The 26729-nt window shown below is 46.5% G+C and overlaps 17 non-coding genes and 1 pseudogene across 17 annotated transcripts; all 18 read left to right on the top strand.

Annotated features, from left to right (window-relative positions):
* The first annotated feature begins 140 nt into the window (after positions 1–140).
* On the top strand, positions 141–331 carry LOC142267640 (U2 spliceosomal RNA). Its single transcript, XR_012733482.1, has one exon. It is a non-coding gene; the product is annotated as a U2 spliceosomal RNA (small nuclear RNA).
* A 1387-nt stretch (positions 332–1718) lies between these two features.
* LOC142267639 (U2 spliceosomal RNA) lies at positions 1719–1909 on the top strand. Its single transcript, XR_012733481.1, has one exon. It is a non-coding gene; the product is annotated as a U2 spliceosomal RNA (small nuclear RNA).
* Positions 1910–3296: 1387 nt separating this feature from the next.
* On the top strand, positions 3297–3487 carry LOC142267637 (U2 spliceosomal RNA). Its single transcript, XR_012733479.1, has one exon. It is a non-coding gene; the product is annotated as a U2 spliceosomal RNA (small nuclear RNA).
* A 1387-nt stretch (positions 3488–4874) lies between these two features.
* Positions 4875–5065, top strand: LOC142267636 (U2 spliceosomal RNA). The gene has a single exon (XR_012733478.1). It is a non-coding gene; the product is annotated as a U2 spliceosomal RNA (small nuclear RNA).
* A 1387-nt stretch (positions 5066–6452) lies between these two features.
* Positions 6453–6643, top strand: LOC142267635 (U2 spliceosomal RNA). The gene has a single exon (XR_012733477.1). It is a non-coding gene; the product is annotated as a U2 spliceosomal RNA (small nuclear RNA).
* A 1387-nt stretch (positions 6644–8030) lies between these two features.
* LOC142267634 (U2 spliceosomal RNA) lies at positions 8031–8221 on the top strand. The gene has a single exon (XR_012733476.1). It is a non-coding gene; the product is annotated as a U2 spliceosomal RNA (small nuclear RNA).
* A 1387-nt stretch (positions 8222–9608) lies between these two features.
* LOC142267633 (U2 spliceosomal RNA) lies at positions 9609–9799 on the top strand. The gene has a single exon (XR_012733475.1). It is a non-coding gene; the product is annotated as a U2 spliceosomal RNA (small nuclear RNA).
* Positions 9800–11186: 1387 nt separating this feature from the next.
* On the top strand, positions 11187–11377 carry LOC142267632 (U2 spliceosomal RNA). The gene has a single exon (XR_012733474.1). It is a non-coding gene; the product is annotated as a U2 spliceosomal RNA (small nuclear RNA).
* Positions 11378–12764: 1387 nt separating this feature from the next.
* Positions 12765–12955, top strand: LOC142267631 (U2 spliceosomal RNA). The gene has a single exon (XR_012733473.1). It is a non-coding gene; the product is annotated as a U2 spliceosomal RNA (small nuclear RNA).
* Positions 12956–14342: 1387 nt separating this feature from the next.
* On the top strand, positions 14343–14533 carry LOC142267629 (U2 spliceosomal RNA). Its single transcript, XR_012733472.1, has one exon. It is a non-coding gene; the product is annotated as a U2 spliceosomal RNA (small nuclear RNA).
* Positions 14534–15920: 1387 nt separating this feature from the next.
* LOC142267602 (U2 spliceosomal RNA) lies at positions 15921–16092 on the top strand (annotated as a pseudogene).
* A 685-nt stretch (positions 16093–16777) lies between these two features.
* On the top strand, positions 16778–16971 carry LOC142267600 (U2 spliceosomal RNA). Its single transcript, XR_012733448.1, has one exon. It is a non-coding gene; the product is annotated as a U2 spliceosomal RNA (small nuclear RNA).
* A 1387-nt stretch (positions 16972–18358) lies between these two features.
* LOC142267628 (U2 spliceosomal RNA) lies at positions 18359–18549 on the top strand. The gene has a single exon (XR_012733471.1). It is a non-coding gene; the product is annotated as a U2 spliceosomal RNA (small nuclear RNA).
* A 1387-nt stretch (positions 18550–19936) lies between these two features.
* LOC142267627 (U2 spliceosomal RNA) lies at positions 19937–20127 on the top strand. The gene has a single exon (XR_012733470.1). It is a non-coding gene; the product is annotated as a U2 spliceosomal RNA (small nuclear RNA).
* Positions 20128–21514: 1387 nt separating this feature from the next.
* LOC142267625 (U2 spliceosomal RNA) lies at positions 21515–21705 on the top strand. Its single transcript, XR_012733468.1, has one exon. It is a non-coding gene; the product is annotated as a U2 spliceosomal RNA (small nuclear RNA).
* A 1387-nt stretch (positions 21706–23092) lies between these two features.
* Positions 23093–23283, top strand: LOC142267624 (U2 spliceosomal RNA). Its single transcript, XR_012733467.1, has one exon. It is a non-coding gene; the product is annotated as a U2 spliceosomal RNA (small nuclear RNA).
* Positions 23284–24670: 1387 nt separating this feature from the next.
* On the top strand, positions 24671–24861 carry LOC142267623 (U2 spliceosomal RNA). Its single transcript, XR_012733466.1, has one exon. It is a non-coding gene; the product is annotated as a U2 spliceosomal RNA (small nuclear RNA).
* A 1387-nt stretch (positions 24862–26248) lies between these two features.
* On the top strand, positions 26249–26439 carry LOC142267622 (U2 spliceosomal RNA). The gene has a single exon (XR_012733465.1). It is a non-coding gene; the product is annotated as a U2 spliceosomal RNA (small nuclear RNA).
* The last annotated feature ends 290 nt before the right edge of the window (positions 26440–26729 follow it).

The raw sequence follows: 26729 nt of genomic DNA, 5'->3' as shown, positions 1-26729 counted from the left end.
GCAAAGCAGCCTTTTCAAGGGTTGGCTTGGGTGACAAAATGTCTTGTGTAGGCGTGGGTTTGTCTCCCTCTCGCTCTCTCTCCCTAAGATGTGTCCGGCATAGGCCAGGGTGCCACTCGAGGCCCAAACCAATTCTGGTTATCGCTTCTCGGCCTTTTGGCTAAGATCAAGTGTAGTATCTGTTCTTATCAGTTTAATATCTGATACGTCCCCTATCTGGGGACCATATATTAAATGGATTTTTAGAACAGGGAGATGGAAAAAGAGCTTGCTCTGTCCACTCCACGCATTGACCTGGTATTGCAGTACCTCCAGGAACGGTGCACCCCTTCTTAACCCAGTTTCCAAAAGCAGAACTCAATTCACCTGATTCATATTAGCCCGATTTAATGAATTGGAAGAAAGCATACGTCTTCATATGCACCTCAATTTGGCCCATTCACTTTTCACACTTCCTCCTTTTGTTTTTTATCTTTCACACTTTTGACTTTCTTTATTCATCCAAATAGCAAACTCATCACCACTCAACCTGACCAACTCGGCTATGTCCCCGTGCTGCAGTTCTCTGTCTTATCTAGATCATTTGCAATTGAATGGAATAGATCCCTTTTGGACAAAGTGGATTCACCTGCTGCTGCAGTGACCACAGGTGTGATAACATCTAGAATTGGCATCTGGTGCGATCTCTCCGCTTCCACTCCAAAGAAAGTTACCTGTTTATTCCTATCATGCATTGGTTTTTGGGGTTTTCTTTGAGTAATGATGATCTCTTTAGTAGTCTGTTGGCGCCCTCTCCTGGAGGAATAGTTTGCTTGCTCTTGGACATTCTAAAAGAGAGGTCATGATAGACATTGAGCTTCTGAGCTCAATTGGGGACAGTCATGGGTGATGAATGTTTGCAACCTACTGCGAAGCCTCATACCGCAATATAAGGAACGTCAAATACTAAGAAAGGGCGGCCTATGAAAGAATTACTACTTTCAATAAGTACACTTAAACGGCTAATTGGGAATAGAAAAACTGTAAAAAGCCCTCTGAGAAAGCCCCCCTCTAACCTTTGATAGTAAGCTTTTCTGTAGTCTGCCTGTTGATGTATTTTCCGTTTGAACTGTGCACAACATGAAGAGACGGAACACTGGCGGCTTGTCACAATGCCCCCCGATGACATCACAATAGCGCTGCTGCCTAGAAAACAAGCTGCGCAGAAGAAGTTGTTCTTTGGGTGGGAGGGTGGGCTAGTGGAAGGAGGGGGCAATCTCTTTTTTTCCCGGGTGGTAGGGGGATGACAGGAGAAGGGAAGCGGGTGGTGAGAAAGGTACAGAGGGCAGGGTTTGGGGGCTGGGAAGGAAAGGGAAAAGATTAGGGTTTGGGGATGATGAAAGGGCTTTCTACGGGTAAGGATGGCAAAGGGTGGCAGTGACGGAAAGTCAGGCAACCTGTCCTGTCCGTCTTTTTGTATCGTGAATTGGAAAGACTGCAAGGGGGAGGGGAGTTGCTTGCGCCCTAAAGGAGGAGTTATTCAGATTCATTGCAGTGGGCGGCGGCTGCAAAACGCACCATTCTTCTTGTTTTGGCTCTGCAAAGCAGCCTTTTCAAGGGTTGGCTTGGGTGACAAAATGTCTTGTGTAGGCGTGGGTTTGTCTCCCTCTCGCTCTCTCTCCCTAAGATGTGTCCGGCATAGGCCAGGGTGCCACTCGAGGCCCAAACCAATTCTGGTTATCGCTTCTCGGCCTTTTGGCTAAGATCAAGTGTAGTATCTGTTCTTATCAGTTTAATATCTGATACGTCCCCTATCTGGGGACCATATATTAAATGGATTTTTAGAACAGGGAGATGGAAAAAGAGCTTGCTCTGTCCACTCCACGCATTGACCTGGTATTGCAGTACCTCCAGGAACGGTGCACCCCTTCTTAACCCAGTTTCCAAAAGCAGAACTCAATTCACCTGATTCATATTAGCCCGATTTAATGAATTGGAAGAAAGCATACGTCTTCATATGCACCTCAATTTGGCCCATTCACTTTTCACACTTCCTCCTTTTGTTTTTTATCTTTCACACTTTTGACTTTCTTTATTCATCCAAATAGCAAACTCATCACCACTCAACCTGACCAACTCGGCTATGTCCCCGTGCTGCAGTTCTCTGTCTTATCTAGATCATTTGCAATTGAATGGAATAGATCCCTTTTGGACAAAGTGGATTCACCTGCTGCTGCAGTGACCACAGGTGTGATAACATCTAGAATTGGCATCTGGTGCGATCTCTCCGCTTCCACTCCAAAGAAAGTTACCTGTTTATTCCTATCATGCATTGGTTTTTGGGGTTTTCTTTGAGTAATGATGATCTCTTTAGTAGTCTGTTGGCGCCCTCTCCTGGAGGAATAGTTTGCTTGCTCTTGGACATTCTAAAAGAGAGGTCATGATAGACATTGAGCTTCTGAGCTCAATTGGGGACAGTCATGGGTGATGAATGTTTGCAACCTACTGCGAAGCCTCATACCGCAATATAAGGAACGTCAAATACTAAGAAAGGGCGGCCTATGAAAGAATTACTACTTTCAATAAGTACACTTAAACGGCTAATTGGGAATAGAAAAACTGTAAAAAGCCCTCTGAGAAAGCCCCCCTCTAACCTTTGATAGTAAGCTTTTCTGTAGTCTGCCTGTTGATGTATTTTCCGTTTGAACTGTGCACAACATGAAGAGACGGAACACTGGCGGCTTGTCACAATGCCCCCCGATGACATCACAATAGCGCTGCTGCCTAGAAAACAAGCTGCGCAGAAGAAGTTGTTCTTTGGGTGGGAGGGTGGGCTAGTGGAAGGAGGGGGCAATCTCTTTTTTTCCCGGGTGGTAGGGGGATGACAGGAGAAGGGAAGCGGGTGGTGAGAAAGGTACAGAGGGCAGGGTTTGGGGGCTGGGAAGGAAAGGGAAAAGATTAGGGTTTGGGGATGATGAAAGGGCTTTCTACGGGTAAGGATGGCAAAGGGTGGCAGTGACGGAAAGTCAGGCAACCTGTCCTGTCCGTCTTTTTGTATCGTGAATTGGAAAGACTGCAAGGGGGAGGGGAGTTGCTTGCGCCCTAAAGGAGGAGTTATTCAGATTCATTGCAGTGGGCGGCGGCTGCAAAACGCACCATTCTTCTTGTTTTGGCTCTGCAAAGCAGCCTTTTCAAGGGTTGGCTTGGGTGACAAAATGTCTTGTGTAGGCGTGGGTTTGTCTCCCTCTCGCTCTCTCTCCCTAAGATGTGTCCGGCATAGGCCAGGGTGCCACTCGAGGCCCAAACCAATTCTGGTTATCGCTTCTCGGCCTTTTGGCTAAGATCAAGTGTAGTATCTGTTCTTATCAGTTTAATATCTGATACGTCCCCTATCTGGGGACCATATATTAAATGGATTTTTAGAACAGGGAGATGGAAAAAGAGCTTGCTCTGTCCACTCCACGCATTGACCTGGTATTGCAGTACCTCCAGGAACGGTGCACCCCTTCTTAACCCAGTTTCCAAAAGCAGAACTCAATTCACCTGATTCATATTAGCCCGATTTAATGAATTGGAAGAAAGCATACGTCTTCATATGCACCTCAATTTGGCCCATTCACTTTTCACACTTCCTCCTTTTGTTTTTTATCTTTCACACTTTTGACTTTCTTTATTCATCCAAATAGCAAACTCATCACCACTCAACCTGACCAACTCGGCTATGTCCCCGTGCTGCAGTTCTCTGTCTTATCTAGATCATTTGCAATTGAATGGAATAGATCCCTTTTGGACAAAGTGGATTCACCTGCTGCTGCAGTGACCACAGGTGTGATAACATCTAGAATTGGCATCTGGTGCGATCTCTCCGCTTCCACTCCAAAGAAAGTTACCTGTTTATTCCTATCATGCATTGGTTTTTGGGGTTTTCTTTGAGTAATGATGATCTCTTTAGTAGTCTGTTGGCGCCCTCTCCTGGAGGAATAGTTTGCTTGCTCTTGGACATTCTAAAAGAGAGGTCATGATAGACATTGAGCTTCTGAGCTCAATTGGGGACAGTCATGGGTGATGAATGTTTGCAACCTACTGCGAAGCCTCATACCGCAATATAAGGAACGTCAAATACTAAGAAAGGGCGGCCTATGAAAGAATTACTACTTTCAATAAGTACACTTAAACGGCTAATTGGGAATAGAAAAACTGTAAAAAGCCCTCTGAGAAAGCCCCCCTCTAACCTTTGATAGTAAGCTTTTCTGTAGTCTGCCTGTTGATGTATTTTCCGTTTGAACTGTGCACAACATGAAGAGACGGAACACTGGCGGCTTGTCACAATGCCCCCCGATGACATCACAATAGCGCTGCTGCCTAGAAAACAAGCTGCGCAGAAGAAGTTGTTCTTTGGGTGGGAGGGTGGGCTAGTGGAAGGAGGGGGCAATCTCTTTTTTTCCCGGGTGGTAGGGGGATGACAGGAGAAGGGAAGCGGGTGGTGAGAAAGGTACAGAGGGCAGGGTTTGGGGGCTGGGAAGGAAAGGGAAAAGATTAGGGTTTGGGGATGATGAAAGGGCTTTCTACGGGTAAGGATGGCAAAGGGTGGCAGTGACGGAAAGTCAGGCAACCTGTCCTGTCCGTCTTTTTGTATCGTGAATTGGAAAGACTGCAAGGGGGAGGGGAGTTGCTTGCGCCCTAAAGGAGGAGTTATTCAGATTCATTGCAGTGGGCGGCGGCTGCAAAACGCACCATTCTTCTTGTTTTGGCTCTGCAAAGCAGCCTTTTCAAGGGTTGGCTTGGGTGACAAAATGTCTTGTGTAGGCGTGGGTTTGTCTCCCTCTCGCTCTCTCTCCCTAAGATGTGTCCGGCATAGGCCAGGGTGCCACTCGAGGCCCAAACCAATTCTGGTTATCGCTTCTCGGCCTTTTGGCTAAGATCAAGTGTAGTATCTGTTCTTATCAGTTTAATATCTGATACGTCCCCTATCTGGGGACCATATATTAAATGGATTTTTAGAACAGGGAGATGGAAAAAGAGCTTGCTCTGTCCACTCCACGCATTGACCTGGTATTGCAGTACCTCCAGGAACGGTGCACCCCTTCTTAACCCAGTTTCCAAAAGCAGAACTCAATTCACCTGATTCATATTAGCCCGATTTAATGAATTGGAAGAAAGCATACGTCTTCATATGCACCTCAATTTGGCCCATTCACTTTTCACACTTCCTCCTTTTGTTTTTTATCTTTCACACTTTTGACTTTCTTTATTCATCCAAATAGCAAACTCATCACCACTCAACCTGACCAACTCGGCTATGTCCCCGTGCTGCAGTTCTCTGTCTTATCTAGATCATTTGCAATTGAATGGAATAGATCCCTTTTGGACAAAGTGGATTCACCTGCTGCTGCAGTGACCACAGGTGTGATAACATCTAGAATTGGCATCTGGTGCGATCTCTCCGCTTCCACTCCAAAGAAAGTTACCTGTTTATTCCTATCATGCATTGGTTTTTGGGGTTTTCTTTGAGTAATGATGATCTCTTTAGTAGTCTGTTGGCGCCCTCTCCTGGAGGAATAGTTTGCTTGCTCTTGGACATTCTAAAAGAGAGGTCATGATAGACATTGAGCTTCTGAGCTCAATTGGGGACAGTCATGGGTGATGAATGTTTGCAACCTACTGCGAAGCCTCATACCGCAATATAAGGAACGTCAAATACTAAGAAAGGGCGGCCTATGAAAGAATTACTACTTTCAATAAGTACACTTAAACGGCTAATTGGGAATAGAAAAACTGTAAAAAGCCCTCTGAGAAAGCCCCCCTCTAACCTTTGATAGTAAGCTTTTCTGTAGTCTGCCTGTTGATGTATTTTCCGTTTGAACTGTGCACAACATGAAGAGACGGAACACTGGCGGCTTGTCACAATGCCCCCCGATGACATCACAATAGCGCTGCTGCCTAGAAAACAAGCTGCGCAGAAGAAGTTGTTCTTTGGGTGGGAGGGTGGGCTAGTGGAAGGAGGGGGCAATCTCTTTTTTTCCCGGGTGGTAGGGGGATGACAGGAGAAGGGAAGCGGGTGGTGAGAAAGGTACAGAGGGCAGGGTTTGGGGGCTGGGAAGGAAAGGGAAAAGATTAGGGTTTGGGGATGATGAAAGGGCTTTCTACGGGTAAGGATGGCAAAGGGTGGCAGTGACGGAAAGTCAGGCAACCTGTCCTGTCCGTCTTTTTGTATCGTGAATTGGAAAGACTGCAAGGGGGAGGGGAGTTGCTTGCGCCCTAAAGGAGGAGTTATTCAGATTCATTGCAGTGGGCGGCGGCTGCAAAACGCACCATTCTTCTTGTTTTGGCTCTGCAAAGCAGCCTTTTCAAGGGTTGGCTTGGGTGACAAAATGTCTTGTGTAGGCGTGGGTTTGTCTCCCTCTCGCTCTCTCTCCCTAAGATGTGTCCGGCATAGGCCAGGGTGCCACTCGAGGCCCAAACCAATTCTGGTTATCGCTTCTCGGCCTTTTGGCTAAGATCAAGTGTAGTATCTGTTCTTATCAGTTTAATATCTGATACGTCCCCTATCTGGGGACCATATATTAAATGGATTTTTAGAACAGGGAGATGGAAAAAGAGCTTGCTCTGTCCACTCCACGCATTGACCTGGTATTGCAGTACCTCCAGGAACGGTGCACCCCTTCTTAACCCAGTTTCCAAAAGCAGAACTCAATTCACCTGATTCATATTAGCCCGATTTAATGAATTGGAAGAAAGCATACGTCTTCATATGCACCTCAATTTGGCCCATTCACTTTTCACACTTCCTCCTTTTGTTTTTTATCTTTCACACTTTTGACTTTCTTTATTCATCCAAATAGCAAACTCATCACCACTCAACCTGACCAACTCGGCTATGTCCCCGTGCTGCAGTTCTCTGTCTTATCTAGATCATTTGCAATTGAATGGAATAGATCCCTTTTGGACAAAGTGGATTCACCTGCTGCTGCAGTGACCACAGGTGTGATAACATCTAGAATTGGCATCTGGTGCGATCTCTCCGCTTCCACTCCAAAGAAAGTTACCTGTTTATTCCTATCATGCATTGGTTTTTGGGGTTTTCTTTGAGTAATGATGATCTCTTTAGTAGTCTGTTGGCGCCCTCTCCTGGAGGAATAGTTTGCTTGCTCTTGGACATTCTAAAAGAGAGGTCATGATAGACATTGAGCTTCTGAGCTCAATTGGGGACAGTCATGGGTGATGAATGTTTGCAACCTACTGCGAAGCCTCATACCGCAATATAAGGAACGTCAAATACTAAGAAAGGGCGGCCTATGAAAGAATTACTACTTTCAATAAGTACACTTAAACGGCTAATTGGGAATAGAAAAACTGTAAAAAGCCCTCTGAGAAAGCCCCCCTCTAACCTTTGATAGTAAGCTTTTCTGTAGTCTGCCTGTTGATGTATTTTCCGTTTGAACTGTGCACAACATGAAGAGACGGAACACTGGCGGCTTGTCACAATGCCCCCCGATGACATCACAATAGCGCTGCTGCCTAGAAAACAAGCTGCGCAGAAGAAGTTGTTCTTTGGGTGGGAGGGTGGGCTAGTGGAAGGAGGGGGCAATCTCTTTTTTTCCCGGGTGGTAGGGGGATGACAGGAGAAGGGAAGCGGGTGGTGAGAAAGGTACAGAGGGCAGGGTTTGGGGGCTGGGAAGGAAAGGGAAAAGATTAGGGTTTGGGGATGATGAAAGGGCTTTCTACGGGTAAGGATGGCAAAGGGTGGCAGTGACGGAAAGTCAGGCAACCTGTCCTGTCCGTCTTTTTGTATCGTGAATTGGAAAGACTGCAAGGGGGAGGGGAGTTGCTTGCGCCCTAAAGGAGGAGTTATTCAGATTCATTGCAGTGGGCGGCGGCTGCAAAACGCACCATTCTTCTTGTTTTGGCTCTGCAAAGCAGCCTTTTCAAGGGTTGGCTTGGGTGACAAAATGTCTTGTGTAGGCGTGGGTTTGTCTCCCTCTCGCTCTCTCTCCCTAAGATGTGTCCGGCATAGGCCAGGGTGCCACTCGAGGCCCAAACCAATTCTGGTTATCGCTTCTCGGCCTTTTGGCTAAGATCAAGTGTAGTATCTGTTCTTATCAGTTTAATATCTGATACGTCCCCTATCTGGGGACCATATATTAAATGGATTTTTAGAACAGGGAGATGGAAAAAGAGCTTGCTCTGTCCACTCCACGCATTGACCTGGTATTGCAGTACCTCCAGGAACGGTGCACCCCTTCTTAACCCAGTTTCCAAAAGCAGAACTCAATTCACCTGATTCATATTAGCCCGATTTAATGAATTGGAAGAAAGCATACGTCTTCATATGCACCTCAATTTGGCCCATTCACTTTTCACACTTCCTCCTTTTGTTTTTTATCTTTCACACTTTTGACTTTCTTTATTCATCCAAATAGCAAACTCATCACCACTCAACCTGACCAACTCGGCTATGTCCCCGTGCTGCAGTTCTCTGTCTTATCTAGATCATTTGCAATTGAATGGAATAGATCCCTTTTGGACAAAGTGGATTCACCTGCTGCTGCAGTGACCACAGGTGTGATAACATCTAGAATTGGCATCTGGTGCGATCTCTCCGCTTCCACTCCAAAGAAAGTTACCTGTTTATTCCTATCATGCATTGGTTTTTGGGGTTTTCTTTGAGTAATGATGATCTCTTTAGTAGTCTGTTGGCGCCCTCTCCTGGAGGAATAGTTTGCTTGCTCTTGGACATTCTAAAAGAGAGGTCATGATAGACATTGAGCTTCTGAGCTCAATTGGGGACAGTCATGGGTGATGAATGTTTGCAACCTACTGCGAAGCCTCATACCGCAATATAAGGAACGTCAAATACTAAGAAAGGGCGGCCTATGAAAGAATTACTACTTTCAATAAGTACACTTAAACGGCTAATTGGGAATAGAAAAACTGTAAAAAGCCCTCTGAGAAAGCCCCCCTCTAACCTTTGATAGTAAGCTTTTCTGTAGTCTGCCTGTTGATGTATTTTCCGTTTGAACTGTGCACAACATGAAGAGACGGAACACTGGCGGCTTGTCACAATGCCCCCCGATGACATCACAATAGCGCTGCTGCCTAGAAAACAAGCTGCGCAGAAGAAGTTGTTCTTTGGGTGGGAGGGTGGGCTAGTGGAAGGAGGGGGCAATCTCTTTTTTTCCCGGGTGGTAGGGGGATGACAGGAGAAGGGAAGCGGGTGGTGAGAAAGGTACAGAGGGCAGGGTTTGGGGGCTGGGAAGGAAAGGGAAAAGATTAGGGTTTGGGGATGATGAAAGGGCTTTCTACGGGTAAGGATGGCAAAGGGTGGCAGTGACGGAAAGTCAGGCAACCTGTCCTGTCCGTCTTTTTGTATCGTGAATTGGAAAGACTGCAAGGGGGAGGGGAGTTGCTTGCGCCCTAAAGGAGGAGTTATTCAGATTCATTGCAGTGGGCGGCGGCTGCAAAACGCACCATTCTTCTTGTTTTGGCTCTGCAAAGCAGCCTTTTCAAGGGTTGGCTTGGGTGACAAAATGTCTTGTGTAGGCGTGGGTTTGTCTCCCTCTCGCTCTCTCTCCCTAAGATGTGTCCGGCATAGGCCAGGGTGCCACTCGAGGCCCAAACCAATTCTGGTTATCGCTTCTCGGCCTTTTGGCTAAGATCAAGTGTAGTATCTGTTCTTATCAGTTTAATATCTGATACGTCCCCTATCTGGGGACCATATATTAAATGGATTTTTAGAACAGGGAGATGGAAAAAGAGCTTGCTCTGTCCACTCCACGCATTGACCTGGTATTGCAGTACCTCCAGGAACGGTGCACCCCTTCTTAACCCAGTTTCCAAAAGCAGAACTCAATTCACCTGATTCATATTAGCCCGATTTAATGAATTGGAAGAAAGCATACGTCTTCATATGCACCTCAATTTGGCCCATTCACTTTTCACACTTCCTCCTTTTGTTTTTTATCTTTCACACTTTTGACTTTCTTTATTCATCCAAATAGCAAACTCATCACCACTCAACCTGACCAACTCGGCTATGTCCCCGTGCTGCAGTTCTCTGTCTTATCTAGATCATTTGCAATTGAATGGAATAGATCCCTTTTGGACAAAGTGGATTCACCTGCTGCTGCAGTGACCACAGGTGTGATAACATCTAGAATTGGCATCTGGTGCGATCTCTCCGCTTCCACTCCAAAGAAAGTTACCTGTTTATTCCTATCATGCATTGGTTTTTGGGGTTTTCTTTGAGTAATGATAATCTCTTTAGTAGTCTGTTGGCGCCCTCTCCTGGAGGAATAGTTTGCTTGCTCTTGGACATTCTAAAAGAGAGGTCATGATAGACATTGAGCTTCTGAGCTCAATTGGGGACAGTCATGGGTGATGAATGTTTGCAACCTACTGCGAAGCCTCATACCGCAATATAAGGAACGTCAAATACTAAGAAAGGGCGGCCTATGAAAGAATTACTACTTTCAATAAGTACACTTAAACGGCTAATTGGGAATAGAAAAACTGTAAAAAGCCCTCTGAGAAAGCCCCCCTCTAACCTTTGATAGTAAGCTTTTCTGTAGTCTGCCTGTTGATGTATTTTCCGTTTGAACTGTGCACAACATGAAGAGACGGAACACTGGCGGCTTGTCACAATGCCCCCCGATGACATCACAATAGCGCTGCTGCCTAGAAAACAAGCTGCGCAGAAGAAGTTGTTCTTTGGGTGGGAGGGTGGGCTAGTGGAAGGAGGGGGCAATCTCTTTTTTTCCCGGGTGGTAGGGGGATGACAGGAGAAGGGAAGCGGGTGGTGAGAAAGGTACAGAGGGCAGGGTTTGGGGGCTGGGAAGGAAAGGGAAAAGATTAGGGTTTGGGGATGATGAAAGGGCTTTCTACGGGTAAGGATGGCAAAGGGTGGCAGTGACGGAAAGTCAGGCAACCTGTCCTGTCCGTCTTTTTGTATCGTGAATTGGAAAGACTGCAAGGGGGAGGGGAGTTGCTTGCGCCCTAAAGGAGGAGTTATTCAGATTCATTGCAGTGGGCGGCGGCTGCAAAACGCACCATTCTTCTTGTTTTGGCTCTGCAAAGCAGCCTTTTCAAGGGTTGGCTTGGGTGACAAAATGTCTTGTGTAGGCGTGGGTTTGTCTCCCTCTCGCTCTCTCTCCCTAAGATGTGTCCGGCATAGGCCAGGGTGCCACTCGAGGCCCAAACCAATTCTGGTTATCGCTTCTCGGCCTTTTGGCTAAGATCAAGTGTAGTATCTGTTCTTATCAGTTTAATATCTGATACGTCCCCTATCTGGGGACCATATATTAAATGGATTTTTAGAACAGGGAGATGGAAAAAGAGCTTGCTCTGTCCACTCCACGCATTGACCTGGTATTGCAGTACCTCCAGGAACGGTGCACCCCTTCTTAACCCAGTTTCCAAAAGCAGAACTCAATTCACCTGATTCATATTAGCCCGATTTAATGAATTGGAAGAAAGCATACGTCTTCATATGCACCTCAATTTGGCCCATTCACTTTTCACACTTCCTCCTTTTGTTTTTTATCTTTCACACTTTTGACTTTCTTTATTCATCCAAATAGCAAACTCATCACCACTCAACCTGACCAACTCGGCTATGTCCCCGTGCTGCAGTTCTCTGTCTTATCTAGATCATTTGCAATTGAATGGAATAGATCCCTTTTGGACAAAGTGGATTCACCTGCTGCTGCAGTGACCACAGGTGTGATAACATCTAGAATTGGCATCTGGTGCGATCTCTCCGCTTCCACTCCAAAGAAAGTTACCTGTTTATTCCTATCATGCATTGGTTTTTGGGGTTTTCTTTGAGTAATGATGATCTCTTTAGTAGTCTGTTGGCGCCCTCTCCTGGAGGAATAGTTTGCTTGCTCTTGGACATTCTAAAAGAGAGGTCATGATAGACATTGAGCTTCTGAGCTCAATTGGGGACAGTCATGGGTGATGAATGTTTGCAACCTACTGCGAAGCCTCATACCGCAATATAAGGAACGTCAAATACTAAGAAAGGGCGGCCTATGAAAGAATTACTACTTTCAATAAGTACACTTAAACGGCTAATTGGGAATAGAAAAACTGTAAAAAGCCCTCTGAGAAAGCCCCCCTCTAACCTTTGATAGTAAGCTTTTCTGTAGTCTGCCTGTTGATGTATTTTCCGTTTGAACTGTGCACAACATGAAGAGACGGAACACTGGCGGCTTGTCACAATGCCCCCCGATGACATCACAATAGCGCTGCTGCCTAGAAAACAAGCTGCGCAGAAGAAGTTGTTCTTTGGGTGGGAGGGTGGGCTAGTGGAAGGAGGGGGCAATCTCTTTTTTTCCCGGGTGGTAGGGGGATGACAGGAGAAGGGAAGCGGGTGGTGAGAAAGGTACAGAGGGCAGGGTTTGGGGGCTGGGAAGGAAAGGGAAAAGATTAGGGTTTGGGGATGATGAAAGGGCTTTCTACGGGTAAGGATGGCAAAGGGTGGCAGTGACGGAAAGTCAGGCAACCTGTCCTGTCCGTCTTTTTGTATCGTGAATTGGAAAGACTGCAAGGGGGAGGGGAGTTGCTTGCGCCCTAAAGGAGGAGTTATTCAGATTCATTGCAGTGGGCGGCGGCTGCAAAACGCACCATTCTTCTTGTTTTGGCTCTGCAAAGCAGCCTTTTCAAGGGTTGGCTTGGGTGACAAAATGTCTTGTGTAGGCGTGGGTTTGTCTCCCTCTCGCTCTCTCTCCCTAAGATGTGTCCGGCATAGGCCAGGGTGCCACTCGAGGCCCAAACCAATTCTGGTTATCGCTTCTCGGCCTTTTGGCTAAGATCAAGTGTAGTATCTGTTCTTATCAGTTTAATATCTGATACGTCCCCTATCTGGGGACCATATATTAAATGGATTTTTAGAACAGGGAGATGGAAAAAGAGCTTGCTCTGTCCACTCCACGCATTGACCTGGTATTGCAGTACCTCCAGGAACGGTGCACCCCTTCTTAACCCAGTTTCCAAAAGCAGAACTCAATTCACCTGATTCATATTAGCCCGATTTAATGAATTGGAAGAAAGCATACGTCTTCATATGCACCTCAATTTGGCCCATTCACTTTTCACACTTCCTCCTTTTGTTTTTTATCTTTCACACTTTTGACTTTCTTTATTCATCCAAATAGCAAACTCATCACCACTCAACCTGACCAACTCGGCTATGTCCCCGTGCTGCAGTTCTCTGTCTTATCTAGATCATTTGCAATTGAATGGAATAGATCCCTTTTGGACAAAGTGGATTCACCTGCTGCTGCAGTGACCACAGGTGTGATAACATCTAGAATTGGCATCTGGTGCGATCTCTCCGCTTCCACTCCAAAGAAAGTTACCTGTTTATTCCTATCATGCATTGGTTTTTGGGGTTTTCTTTGAGTAATGATGATCTCTTTAGTAGTCTGTTGGCGCCCTCTCCTGGAGGAATAGTTTGCTTGCTCTTGGACATTCTAAAAGAGAGGTCATGATAGACATTGAGCTTCTGAGCTCAATTGGGGACAGTCATGGGTGATGAATGTTTGCAACCTACTGCGAAGCCTCATACCGCAATATAAGGAACGTCAAATACTAAGAAAGGGCGGCCTATGAAAGAATTACTACTTTCAATAAGTACACTTAAACGGCTAATTGGGAATAGAAAAACTGTAAAAAGCCCTCTGAGAAAGCCCCCCTCTAACCTTTGATAGTAAGCTTTTCTGTAGTCTGCCTGTTGATGTATTTTCCGTTTGAACTGTGCACAACATGAAGAGACGGAACACTGGCGGCTTGTCACAATGCCCCCCGATGACATCACAATAGCGCTGCTGCCTAGAAAACAAGCTGCGCAGAAGAAGTTGTTCTTTGGGTGGGAGGGTGGGCTAGTGGAAGGAGGGGGCAATCTCTTTTTTTCCCGGGTGGTAGGGGGATGACAGGAGAAGGGAAGCGGGTGGTGAGAAAGGTACAGAGGGCAGGGTTTGGGGGCTGGGAAGGAAAGGGAAAAGATTAGGGTTTGGGGATGATGAAAGGGCTTTCTACGGGTAAGGATGGCAAAGGGTGGCAGTGACGGAAAGTCAGGCAACCTGTCCTGTCCGTCTTTTTGTATCGTGAATTGGAAAGACTGCAAGGGGGAGGGGAGTTGCTTGCGCCCTAAAGGAGGAGTTATTCAGATTCATTGCAGTGGGCGGCGGCTGCAAAACGCACCATTCTTCTTGTTTTGGCTCTGCAAAGCAGCCTTTTCAAGGGTTGGCTTGGGTGACAAAATGTCTTGTGTAGGCGTGGGTTTGTCTCCCTCTCGCTCTCTCTCCCTAAGATGTGTCCGGCATAGGCCAGGGTGCCACTCGAGGCCCAAACCAATTCTGGTTATCGCTTCTCGGCCTTTTGGCTAAGATCAAGTGTAGTATCTGTTCTTATCAGTTTAATATCTGATACGTCCCCTATCTGGGGACCATATATTAAATGGATTTTTAGAACAGGGAGATGGAAAAAGAGCTTGCTCTGTCCACTCCACGCATTGACCTGGTATTGCAGTACCTCCAGGAACGGTGCACCCCTTCTTAACCCAGTTTCCAAAAGCAGAACTCAATTCACCTGATTCATATTAGCCCGATTTAATGAATTGGAAGAAAGCATACGTCTTCATATGCACCTCAATTTGGCCCATTCACTTTTCACACTTCCTCCTTTTGTTTTTTATCTTTCACACTTTTGACTTTCTTTATTCATCCAAATAGCAAACTCATCACCACTCAACCTGACCAACTCGGCTATGTCCCCGTGCTGCAGTTCTCTGTCTTATCTAGATCATTTGCAATTGAATGGAATAGATCCCTTTTGGACAAAGTGGATTCACCTGCTGCTGCAGTGACCACAGGTGTGATAACATCTAGAATTGGCATCTGGTGCGATCTCTCCGCTTCCACTCCAAAGAAAGTTACCTGTTTATTCCTATCATGCATTGGTTTTTGGGGTTTTCTTTGAGTAATGATGATCTCTTTAGTAGTCTGTTGGCGCCCTCTCCTGGAGGAATAGTTTGCTTGCTCTTGGACATTCTAAAAGAGAGGTCATGATAGACATTGAGCTTCTGAGCTCAATTGGGGACAGTCATGGGTGATGAATGTTTGCAACCTACTGCGAAGCCTCATACCGCAATATAAGGAACGTCAAATACTAAGAAAGGGCGGCCTATGAAAGAATTACTACTTTCAATAAGTACACTTAAACGGCTAATTGGGAATAGAAAAACTGTAAAAAGCCCTCTGAGAAAGCCCCCCTCTAACCTTTGATAGTAAGCTTTTCTGTAGTCTGCCTGTTGATGTATTTTCCGTTTGAACTGTGCACAACATGAAGAGACGGAACACTGGCGGCTTGTCACAATGCCCCCCGATGACATCACAATAGCGCTGCTGCCTAGAAAACAAGCTGCGCAGAAGAAGTTGTTCTTTGGGTGGGAGGGTGGGCTAGTGGAAGGAGGGGGCAATCTCTTTTTTTCCCGGGTGGTAGGGGGATGACAGGAGAAGGGAAGCGGGTGGTGAGAAAGGTACAGAGGGCAGGGTTTGGGGGCTGGGAAGGAAAGGGAAAAGATTAGGGTTTGGGGATGATGAAAGGGCTTTCTACGGGTAAGGATGGCAAAGGGTGGCAGTGACGGAAAGTCAGGCAACCTGTCCTGTCCGTCTTTTTGTATCGTGAATTGGAAAGACTGCAAGGGGGAGGGGAGTTGCTTGCGCCCTAAAGGAGGAGTTATTCAGATTCATTGCAGTGGGCGGCGGCTGCAAAACGCACCATTCTTCTTGTTTTGGCTCTGCAAAGCAGCCTTTTCAAGGGTTGGCTTGGGTGACAAAATGTCTTGTGTAGGCGTGGGTTTGTCTCCCTCTCGCTCTCTCTCCCTAAGATGTGTCCGGCATAGGCCAGGGTGCCACTCGAGGCCCAAACCAATTCTGGTTATCGCTTCTCGGCCTTTTGGCTAAGATCAAGTGTAGTATCTGTTCTATTCTGGTTATCGCTTCTCGGCCTTTTGGCTAAGATCAAGTGTAGTGTTGTTCGAAGAGGTGGTTTAAGCTCCAGGCCACCTTAGTACAATGATACAATGCACACTGGAAGGTTGCGCTTGCTAGTACTCTGGGTGGATAGTATATTCATCTAGAGGAAAACATGGCCCTACCAGGATCGAGGCTATTAGACTGAGTAAGGGTGGGGGGCTATGGTACAACGTGCCCCAGGACTGACGACCCTGGAGTGAGTCTGAGCTTGCTGGCTTGGGACCCCGGCAAGCCTTGGGCTCTGTAGCACACCGTACCTTGCCTTTTCATACTTTTTGAGCATATTACCCTATCCCGGCCTTCTGGCTAGGAAGGGAAATTTTTATAATCCCGGTCGGAGGTCTGGTCAGCTTTGGGCTGAGAAACTAACACCCGGTTGGAGGTCTGGGTCAGCTTCGGCTGAGAAACCAACACCCGGTTGGAGGTCTGGGTCAGCTTCGGCTGAGAAACCAACACCCGGTTGGAGGTCCGGTTAGCCTTGGGCTGAGAAACCAACACCGGTTGACGGTCCGGGCAGTTTCGGCTGCGAAACCAACAACTAGTAGCTCTCTACTCCACTTGGGTAAGATGCCTGGGTGGACGCTGGGAGCAACGACAAGGCTCAACCAGGCTTCGGCTTGGGGGAGCACCGAAGATCCCTGATCCGTTCTGTGGCCTTCTGGCTCGGAGGGACGGGGTTGATTTTTGGGGACCCTCTCCTCACGGTGGGGTCCACACGAATCCTAGCCTTTGCACTGTTTTTGGTGTGACTTCGGTCATGCATTTTTTGTGGTGCTTTGGAAAGCTTCATTAAATCAAAAAATCTGTTCTTATCAGTTTAATATCTGATACGTCCCCTATCTGGGGACCATATATTAAATGGATTTTTAGAACAGGGAGATGGAAAAAGAGCTTGCTCTGTCCACTCCACGCATTGACCTGGTATTGCAGTACCTCCAGGAACGGTGCACCCCTTCTTAACCCAGTTTCCAAAAGCAGAACTCAATTCACCTGATTCATATTAGCCCGATTTAATGAATTGGAAGAAAGCATACGTCTTCATATGCACCTCAATTTGGCCCATTCACTTTTCACACTTCCTCCTTTTGTTTTTTATCTTTCACACTTTTGACTTTCTTTATTCATCCAAATAGCAAACTCATCACCACTCAACCTGACCAACTCGGCTATGTCCCCGTGCTGCAGTTCTCTGTCTTATCTAGATCATTTGCAATTGAATGGAATAGATCCCTTTTGGACAAAGTGGATTCACCTGCTGCTGCAGTGACCACAGGTGTGATAACATCTAGAATTGGCATCTGGTGCGATCTCTCCGCTTCCACTCCAAAGAAAGTTACCTGTTTATTCCTATCATGCATTGGTTTTTGGGGTTTTCTTTGAGTAATGATGATCTCTTTAGTAGTCTGTTGGCGCCCTCTCCTGGAGGAATAGTTTGCTTGCTCTTGGACATTCTAAAAGAGAGGTCATGATAGACATTGAGCTTCTGAGCTCAATTGGGGACAGTCATGGGTGATGAATGTTTGCAACCTACTGCGAAGCCTCATACCGCAATATAAGGAACGTCAAATACTAAGAAAGGGCGGCCTATGAAAGAATTACTACTTTCAATAAGTACACTTAAACGGCTAATTGGGAATAGAAAAACTGTAAAAAGCCCTCTGAGAAAGCCCCCCTCTAACCTTTGATAGTAAGCTTTTCTGTAGTCTGCCTGTTGATGTATTTTCCGTTTGAACTGTGCACAACATGAAGAGACGGAACACTGGCGGCTTGTCACAATGCCCCCCGATGACATCACAATAGCGCTGCTGCCTAGAAAACAAGCTGCGCAGAAGAAGTTGTTCTTTGGGTGGGAGGGTGGGCTAGTGGAAGGAGGGGGCAATCTCTTTTTTTCCCGGGTGGTAGGGGGATGACAGGAGAAGGGAAGCGGGTGGTGAGAAAGGTACAGAGGGCAGGGTTTGGGGGCTGGGAAGGAAAGGGAAAAGATTAGGGTTTGGGGATGATGAAAGGGCTTTCTACGGGTAAGGATGGCAAAGGGTGGCAGTGACGGAAAGTCAGGCAACCTGTCCTGTCCGTCTTTTTGTATCGTGAATTGGAAAGACTGCAAGGGGGAGGGGAGTTGCTTGCGCCCTAAAGGAGGAGTTATTCAGATTCATTGCAGTGGGCGGCGGCTGCAAAACGCACCATTCTTCTTGTTTTGGCTCTGCAAAGCAGCCTTTTCAAGGGTTGGCTTGGGTGACAAAATGTCTTGTGTAGGCGTGGGTTTGTCTCCCTCTCGCTCTCTCTCCCTAAGATGTGTCCGGCATAGGCCAGGGTGCCACTCGAGGCCCAAACCAATTCTGGTTATCGCTTCTCGGCCTTTTGGCTAAGATCAAGTGTAGTATCTGTTCTTATCAGTTTAATATCTGATACGTCCCCTATCTGGGGACCATATATTAAATGGATTTTTAGAACAGGGAGATGGAAAAAGAGCTTGCTCTGTCCACTCCACGCATTGACCTGGTATTGCAGTACCTCCAGGAACGGTGCACCCCTTCTTAACCCAGTTTCCAAAAGCAGAACTCAATTCACCTGATTCATATTAGCCCGATTTAATGAATTGGAAGAAAGCATACGTCTTCATATGCACCTCAATTTGGCCCATTCACTTTTCACACTTCCTCCTTTTGTTTTTTATCTTTCACACTTTTGACTTTCTTTATTCATCCAAATAGCAAACTCATCACCACTCAACCTGACCAACTCGGCTATGTCCCCGTGCTGCAGTTCTCTGTCTTATCTAGATCATTTGCAATTGAATGGAATAGATCCCTTTTGGACAAAGTGGATTCACCTGCTGCTGCAGTGACCACAGGTGTGATAACATCTAGAATTGGCATCTGGTGCGATCTCTCCGCTTCCACTCCAAAGAAAGTTACCTGTTTATTCCTATCATGCATTGGTTTTTGGGGTTTTCTTTGAGTAATGATGATCTCTTTAGTAGTCTGTTGGCGCCCTCTCCTGGAGGAATAGTTTGCTTGCTCTTGGACATTCTAAAAGAGAGGTCATGATAGACATTGAGCTTCTGAGCTCAATTGGGGACAGTCATGGGTGATGAATGTTTGCAACCTACTGCGAAGCCTCATACCGCAATATAAGGAACGTCAAATACTAAGAAAGGGCGGCCTATGAAAGAATTACTACTTTCAATAAGTACACTTAAACGGCTAATTGGGAATAGAAAAACTGTAAAAAGCCCTCTGAGAAAGCCCCCCTCTAACCTTTGATAGTAAGCTTTTCTGTAGTCTGCCTGTTGATGTATTTTCCGTTTGAACTGTGCACAACATGAAGAGACGGAACACTGGCGGCTTGTCACAATGCCCCCCGATGACATCACAATAGCGCTGCTGCCTAGAAAACAAGCTGCGCAGAAGAAGTTGTTCTTTGGGTGGGAGGGTGGGCTAGTGGAAGGAGGGGGCAATCTCTTTTTTTCCCGGGTGGTAGGGGGATGACAGGAGAAGGGAAGCGGGTGGTGAGAAAGGTACAGAGGGCAGGGTTTGGGGGCTGGGAAGGAAAGGGAAAAGATTAGGGTTTGGGGATGATGAAAGGGCTTTCTACGGGTAAGGATGGCAAAGGGTGGCAGTGACGGAAAGTCAGGCAACCTGTCCTGTCCGTCTTTTTGTATCGTGAATTGGAAAGACTGCAAGGGGGAGGGGAGTTGCTTGCGCCCTAAAGGAGGAGTTATTCAGATTCATTGCAGTGGGCGGCGGCTGCAAAACGCACCATTCTTCTTGTTTTGGCTCTGCAAAGCAGCCTTTTCAAGGGTTGGCTTGGGTGACAAAATGTCTTGTGTAGGCGTGGGTTTGTCTCCCTCTCGCTCTCTCTCCCTAAGATGTGTCCGGCATAGGCCAGGGTGCCACTCGAGGCCCAAACCAATTCTGGTTATCGCTTCTCGGCCTTTTGGCTAAGATCAAGTGTAGTATCTGTTCTTATCAGTTTAATATCTGATACGTCCCCTATCTGGGGACCATATATTAAATGGATTTTTAGAACAGGGAGATGGAAAAAGAGCTTGCTCTGTCCACTCCACGCATTGACCTGGTATTGCAGTACCTCCAGGAACGGTGCACCCCTTCTTAACCCAGTTTCCAAAAGCAGAACTCAATTCACCTGATTCATATTAGCCCGATTTAATGAATTGGAAGAAAGCATACGTCTTCATATGCACCTCAATTTGGCCCATTCACTTTTCACACTTCCTCCTTTTGTTTTTTATCTTTCACACTTTTGACTTTCTTTATTCATCCAAATAGCAAACTCATCACCACTCAACCTGACCAACTCGGCTATGTCCCCGTGCTGCAGTTCTCTGTCTTATCTAGATCATTTGCAATTGAATGGAATAGATCCCTTTTGGACAAAGTGGATTCACCTGCTGCTGCAGTGACCACAGGTGTGATAACATCTAGAATTGGCATCTGGTGCGATCTCTCCGCTTCCACTCCAAAGAAAGTTACCTGTTTATTCCTATCATGCATTGGTTTTTGGGGTTTTCTTTGAGTAATGATGATCTCTTTAGTAGTCTGTTGGCGCCCTCTCCTGGAGGAATAGTTTGCTTGCTCTTGGACATTCTAAAAGAGAGGTCATGATAGACATTGAGCTTCTGAGCTCAATTGGGGACAGTCATGGGTGATGAATGTTTGCAACCTACTGCGAAGCCTCATACCGCAATATAAGGAACGTCAAATACTAAGAAAGGGCGGCCTATGAAAGAATTACTACTTTCAATAAGTACACTTAAACGGCTAATTGGGAATAGAAAAACTGTAAAAAGCCCTCTGAGAAAGCCCCCCTCTAACCTTTGATAGTAAGCTTTTCTGTAGTCTGCCTGTTGATGTATTTTCCGTTTGAACTGTGCACAACATGAAGAGACGGAACACTGGCGGCTTGTCACAATGCCCCCCGATGACATCACAATAGCGCTGCTGCCTAGAAAACAAGCTGCGCAGAAGAAGTTGTTCTTTGGGTGGGAGGGTGGGCTAGTGGAAGGAGGGGGCAATCTCTTTTTTTCCCGGGTGGTAGGGGGATGACAGGAGAAGGGAAGCGGGTGGTGAGAAAGGTACAGAGGGCAGGGTTTGGGGGCTGGGAAGGAAAGGGAAAAGATTAGGGTTTGGGGATGATGAAAGGGCTTTCTACGGGTAAGGATGGCAAAGGGTGGCAGTGACGGAAAGTCAGGCAACCTGTCCTGTCCGTCTTTTTGTATCGTGAATTGGAAAGACTGCAAGGGGGAGGGGAGTTGCTTGCGCCCTAAAGGAGGAGTTATTCAGATTCATTGCAGTGGGCGGCGGCTGCAAAACGCACCATTCTTCTTGTTTTGGCTCTGCAAAGCAGCCTTTTCAAGGGTTGGCTTGGGTGACAAAATGTCTTGTGTAGGCGTGGGTTTGTCTCCCTCTCGCTCTCTCTCCCTAAGATGTGTCCGGCATAGGCCAGGGTGCCACTCGAGGCCCAAACCAATTCTGGTTATCGCTTCTCGGCCTTTTGGCTAAGATCAAGTGTAGTATCTGTTCTTATCAGTTTAATATCTGATACGTCCCCTATCTGGGGACCATATATTAAATGGATTTTTAGAACAGGGAGATGGAAAAAGAGCTTGCTCTGTCCACTCCACGCATTGACCTGGTATTGCAGTACCTCCAGGAACGGTGCACCCCTTCTTAACCCAGTTTCCAAAAGCAGAACTCAATTCACCTGATTCATATTAGCCCGATTTAATGAATTGGAAGAAAGCATACGTCTTCATATGCACCTCAATTTGGCCCATTCACTTTTCACACTTCCTCCTTTTGTTTTTTATCTTTCACACTTTTGACTTTCTTTATTCATCCAAATAGCAAACTCATCACCACTCAACCTGACCAACTCGGCTATGTCCCCGTGCTGCAGTTCTCTGTCTTATCTAGATCATTTGCAATTGAATGGAATAGATCCCTTTTGGACAAAGTGGATTCACCTGCTGCTGCAGTGACCACAGGTGTGATAACATCTAGAATTGGCATCTGGTGCGATCTCTCCGCTTCCACTCCAAAGAAAGTTACCTGTTTATTCCTATCATGCATTGGTTTTTGGGGTTTTCTTTGAGTAATGATGATCTCTTTAGTAGTCTGTTGGCGCCCTCTCCTGGAGGAATAGTTTGCTTGCTCTTGGACATTCTAAAAGAGAGGTCATGATAGACATTGAGCTTCTGAGCTCAATTGGGGACAGTCATGGGTGATGAATGTTTGCAACCTACTGCGAAGCCTCATACCGCAATATAAGGAACGTCAAATACTAAGAAAGGGCGGCCTATGAAAGAATTACTACTTTCAATAAGTACACTTAAACGGCTAATTGGGAATAGAAAAACTGTAAAAAGCCCTCTGAGAAAGCCCCCCTCTAACCTTTGATAGTAAGCTTTTCTGTAGTCTGCCTGTTGATGTATTTTCCGTTTGAACTGTGCACAACATGAAGAGACGGAACACTGGCGGCTTGTCACAATGCCCCCCGATGACATCACAATAGCGCTGCTGCCTAGAAAACAAGCTGCGCAGAAGAAGTTGTTCTTTGGGTGGGAGGGTGGGCTAGTGGAAGGAGGGGGCAATCTCTTTTTTTCCCGGGTGGTAGGGGGATGACAGGAGAAGGGAAGCGGGTGGTGAGAAAGGTACAGAGGGCAGGGTTTGGGGGCTGGGAAGGAAAGGGAAAAGATTAGGGTTTGGGGATGATGAAAGGGCTTTCTACGGGTAAGGATGGCAAAGGGTGGCAGTGACGGAAAGTCAGGCAACCTGTCCTGTCCGTCTTTTTGTATCGTGAATTGGAAAGACTGCAAGGGGGAGGGGAGTTGCTTGCGCCCTAAAGGAGGAGTTATTCAGATTCATTGCAGTGGGCGGCGGCTGCAAAACGCACCATTCTTCTTGTTTTGGCTCTGCAAAGCAGCCTTTTCAAGGGTTGGCTTGGGTGACAAAATGTCTTGTGTAGGCGTGGGTTTGTCTCCCTCTCGCTCTCTCTCCCTAAGATGTGTCCGGCATAGGCCAGGGTGCCACTCGAGGCCCAAACCAATTCTGGTTATCGCTTCTCGGCCTTTTGGCTAAGATCAAGTGTAGTATCTGTTCTTATCAGTTTAATATCTGATACGTCCCCTATCTGGGGACCATATATTAAATGGATTTTTAGAACAGGGAGATGGAAAAAGAGCTTGCTCTGTCCACTCCACGCATTGACCTGGTATTGCAGTACCTCCAGGAACGGTGCACCCCTTCTTAACCCAGTTTCCAAAAGCAGAACTCAATTCACCTGATTCATATTAGCCCGATTTAATGAATTGGAAGAAAGCATACGTCTTCATATGCACCTCAATTTGGCCCATTCACTTTTCACACTTCCTCCTTTTGTTTTTTATCTTTCACACTTTTGACTTTCTTTATTCATCCAAATAGCAAACTCATCACCACTCAACCTGACCAACTCGGCTATGTCCCCGTGCTGCAGTTCTCTGTCTTATCTAGATCATTTGCAATTGAATGGAATAGATCCCTTTTGGACAAAGTGGATTCACCTGCTGCTGCAGTGACCACAGGTGTGATAACATCTAGAATTGGCATCTGGTGCGATCTCTCCGCTTCCACTCCAAAGAAAGTTACCTGTTTATTCCTATCATGCATTGGTTTTTGGGGTTTTCTTTGAGTAATGATGATCTCTTTAGTAGTCTGTTGGCGCCCTCTCCTGGAGGAATAGTTTGCTTGCTCTTGGACATTCTAAAAGAGAGGTCATGATAGACATTGAGCTTCTGAGCTCAATTGGGGACAGTCATGGGTGATGAATGTTTGCAACCTACTGCGAAGCCTCATACCGCAATATAAGGAACGTCAAATACTAAGAAAGGGCGGCCTATGAAAGAATTACTACTTTCAATAAGTACACTTAAACGGCTAATTGGGAATAGAAAAACTGTAAAAAGCCCTCTGAGAAAGCCCCCCTCTAACCTTTGATAGTAAGCTTTTCTGTAGTCTGCCTGTTGATGTATTTTCCGTTTGAACTGTGCACAACATGAAGAGACGGAACACTGGCGGCTTGTCACAATGCCCCCCGATGACATCACAATAGCGCTGCTGCCTAGAAAACAAGCTGCGCAGAAGAAGTTGTTCTTTGGGTGGGAGGGTGGGCTAGTGGAAGGAGGGGGCAATCTCTTTTTTTCCCGGGTGGTAGGGGGATGACAGGAGAAGGGAAGCGGGTGGTGAGAAAGGTACAGAGGGCAGGGTTTGGGGGCTGGGAAGGAAAGGGAAAAGATTAGGGTTTGGGGATGATGAAAGGGCTTTCTACGGGTAAGGATGGCAAAGGGTGGCAGTGACGGAAAGTCAGGCAACCTGTCCTGTCCGTCTTTTTGTATCGTGAATTGGAAAGACTGCAAGGGGGAGGGGAGTTGCTTGCGCCCTAAAGGAGGAGTTATTCAGATTCATTGCAGTGGGCGGCGGCTGCAAAACGCACCATTCTTCTTGTTTTGGCTCTGCAAAGCAGCCTTTTCAAGGGTTGGCTTGGGTGACAAAATGTCTTGTGTAGGCGTGGGTTTGTCTCCCTCTCGCTCTCTCTCCCTAAGATGTGTCCGGCATAGGCCAGGGTGCCACTCGAGGCCCAAACCAATTCTGGTTATCGCTTCTCGGCCTTTTGGCTAAGATCAAGTGTAGTATCTGTTCTTATCAGTTTAATATCTGATACGTCCCCTATCTGGGGACCATATATTAAATGGATTTTTAGAACAGGGAGATGGAAAAAGAGCTTGCTCTGTCCACTCCACGCATTGACCTGGTATTGCAGTACCTCCAGGAACGGTGCACCCCTTCTTAACCCAGTTTCCAAAAGCAGAACTCAATTCACCTGATTCATATTAGCCCGATTTAATGAATTGGAAGAAAGCATACGTCTTCATATGCACCTCAATTTGGCCCATTCACTTTTCACACTTCCTCCTTTTGTTTTTTATCTTTCACACTTTTGACTTTCTTTATTCATCCAAATAGCAAACTCATCACCACTCAACCTGACCAACTCGGCTATGTCCCCGTGCTGCAGTTCTCTGTCTTATCTAGATCATTTGCAATTGAATGGAATAGATCCCTTTTGGACAAAGTGGATTCACCTGCTGCTGCAGTGACCACAGGTGTGATAACATCTAGAATTGGCATCTGGTGCGATCTCTCCGCTTCCACTCCAAAGAAAGTTACCTGTTTATTCCTATCATGCATTGGTTTTTGGGGTTTTCTTTGAGTAATGATGATCTCTTTAGTAGTCTGTTGGCGCCCTCTCCTGGAGGAATAGTTTGCTTGCTCTTGGACATTCTAAAAGAGAGGTCATGATAGACATTGAGCTTCTGAGCTCAATTGGGGACAGTCATGGGTGATGAATGTTTGCAACCTACTGCGAAGCCTCATACCGCAATATAAGGAACGTCAAATACTAAGAAAGGGCGGCCTATGAAAGAATTACTACTTTCAATAAGTACACTTAAACGGCTAATTGGGAATAGAAAAACTGTAAAAAGCCCTCTGAGAAAGCCCCCCTCTAACCTTTGATAGTAAGCTTTTCTGTAGTCTGCCTGTTGATGTATTTTCCGTTTGAACTGTGCACAACATGAAGAGACGGAACACTGGCGGCTTGTCACAATGCCCCCCGATGACATCACAATAGCGCTGCTGCCTAGAAAACAAGCTGCGCAGAAGAAGTTGTTCTTTGGGTGGGAGGGTGGGCTAGTGGAAGGAGGGGGCAATCTCTTTTTTTCCCGGGTGGTAGGGGGATGACAGGAGAAGGGAAGCGGGTGGTGAGAAAGGTACAGAGGGCAGGGTTTGGGGGCTGGGAAGGAAAGGGAAAAGATTAGGGTTTGGGGATGATGAAAGGGCTTTCTACGGGTAAGGATGGCAAAGGGTGGCAGTGACGGAAAGTCAGGCAACCTGTCCTGTCCGTCTTTTTGTATCGTGAATTGGAAAGACTGCAAGGGGGAGGGGAGTTGCTTGCGCCCTAAAGGAGGAGTTATTCAGATTCATTGCAGTGGGCGGCGGCTGCAAAACGCACCATTCTTCTTGTTTTGGCTCTGCAAAGCAGCCTTTTCAAGGGTTGGCTTGGGTGACAAAATGTCTTGTGTAGGCGTGGGTTTGTCTCCCTCTCGCTCTCTCTCCCTAAGATGTGTCCGGCATAGGCCAGGGTGCCACTCGAGGCCCAAACCAATTCTGGTTATCGCTTCTCGGCCTTTTGGCTAAGATCAAGTGTAGTATCTGTTCTTATCAGTTTAATATCTGATACGTCCCCTATCTGGGGACCATATATTAAATGGATTTTTAGAACAGGGAGATGGAAAAAGAGCTTGCTCTGTCCACTCCACGCATTGACCTGGTATTGCAGTACCTCCAGGAACGGTGCACCCCTTCTTAACCCAGTTTCCAAAAGCAGAACTCAATTCACCTGATTCATATTAGCCCGATTTAATGAATTGGAAGAAAGCATACGTCTTCATATGCACCTCAATTTGGCCCATTCACTTTTCACACTTCCTCCTTTTGTTTTTTATCTTTCACACTTTTGACTTTCTTTATTCATCCAAATAGCAAACTCATCACCACTCAACCTGACCAACTCGGCTATGTCCCCGTGCTGCAGTTCTCTGTCTTATCTAGATCATTTGCAATTGAATGGAATAGATCCCTTTTGGACAAAGTG

Source organism: Anomaloglossus baeobatrachus, unplaced genomic scaffold (genome assembly GCF_048569485.1).
Source record: "Anomaloglossus baeobatrachus isolate aAnoBae1 unplaced genomic scaffold, aAnoBae1.hap1 Scaffold_2961, whole genome shotgun sequence".
Classification (NCBI taxonomy): domain Eukaryota; kingdom Metazoa; phylum Chordata; class Amphibia; order Anura; family Aromobatidae; genus Anomaloglossus; species Anomaloglossus baeobatrachus.
This window is presented reverse-complemented; position numbering and strand designations above follow the sequence as displayed.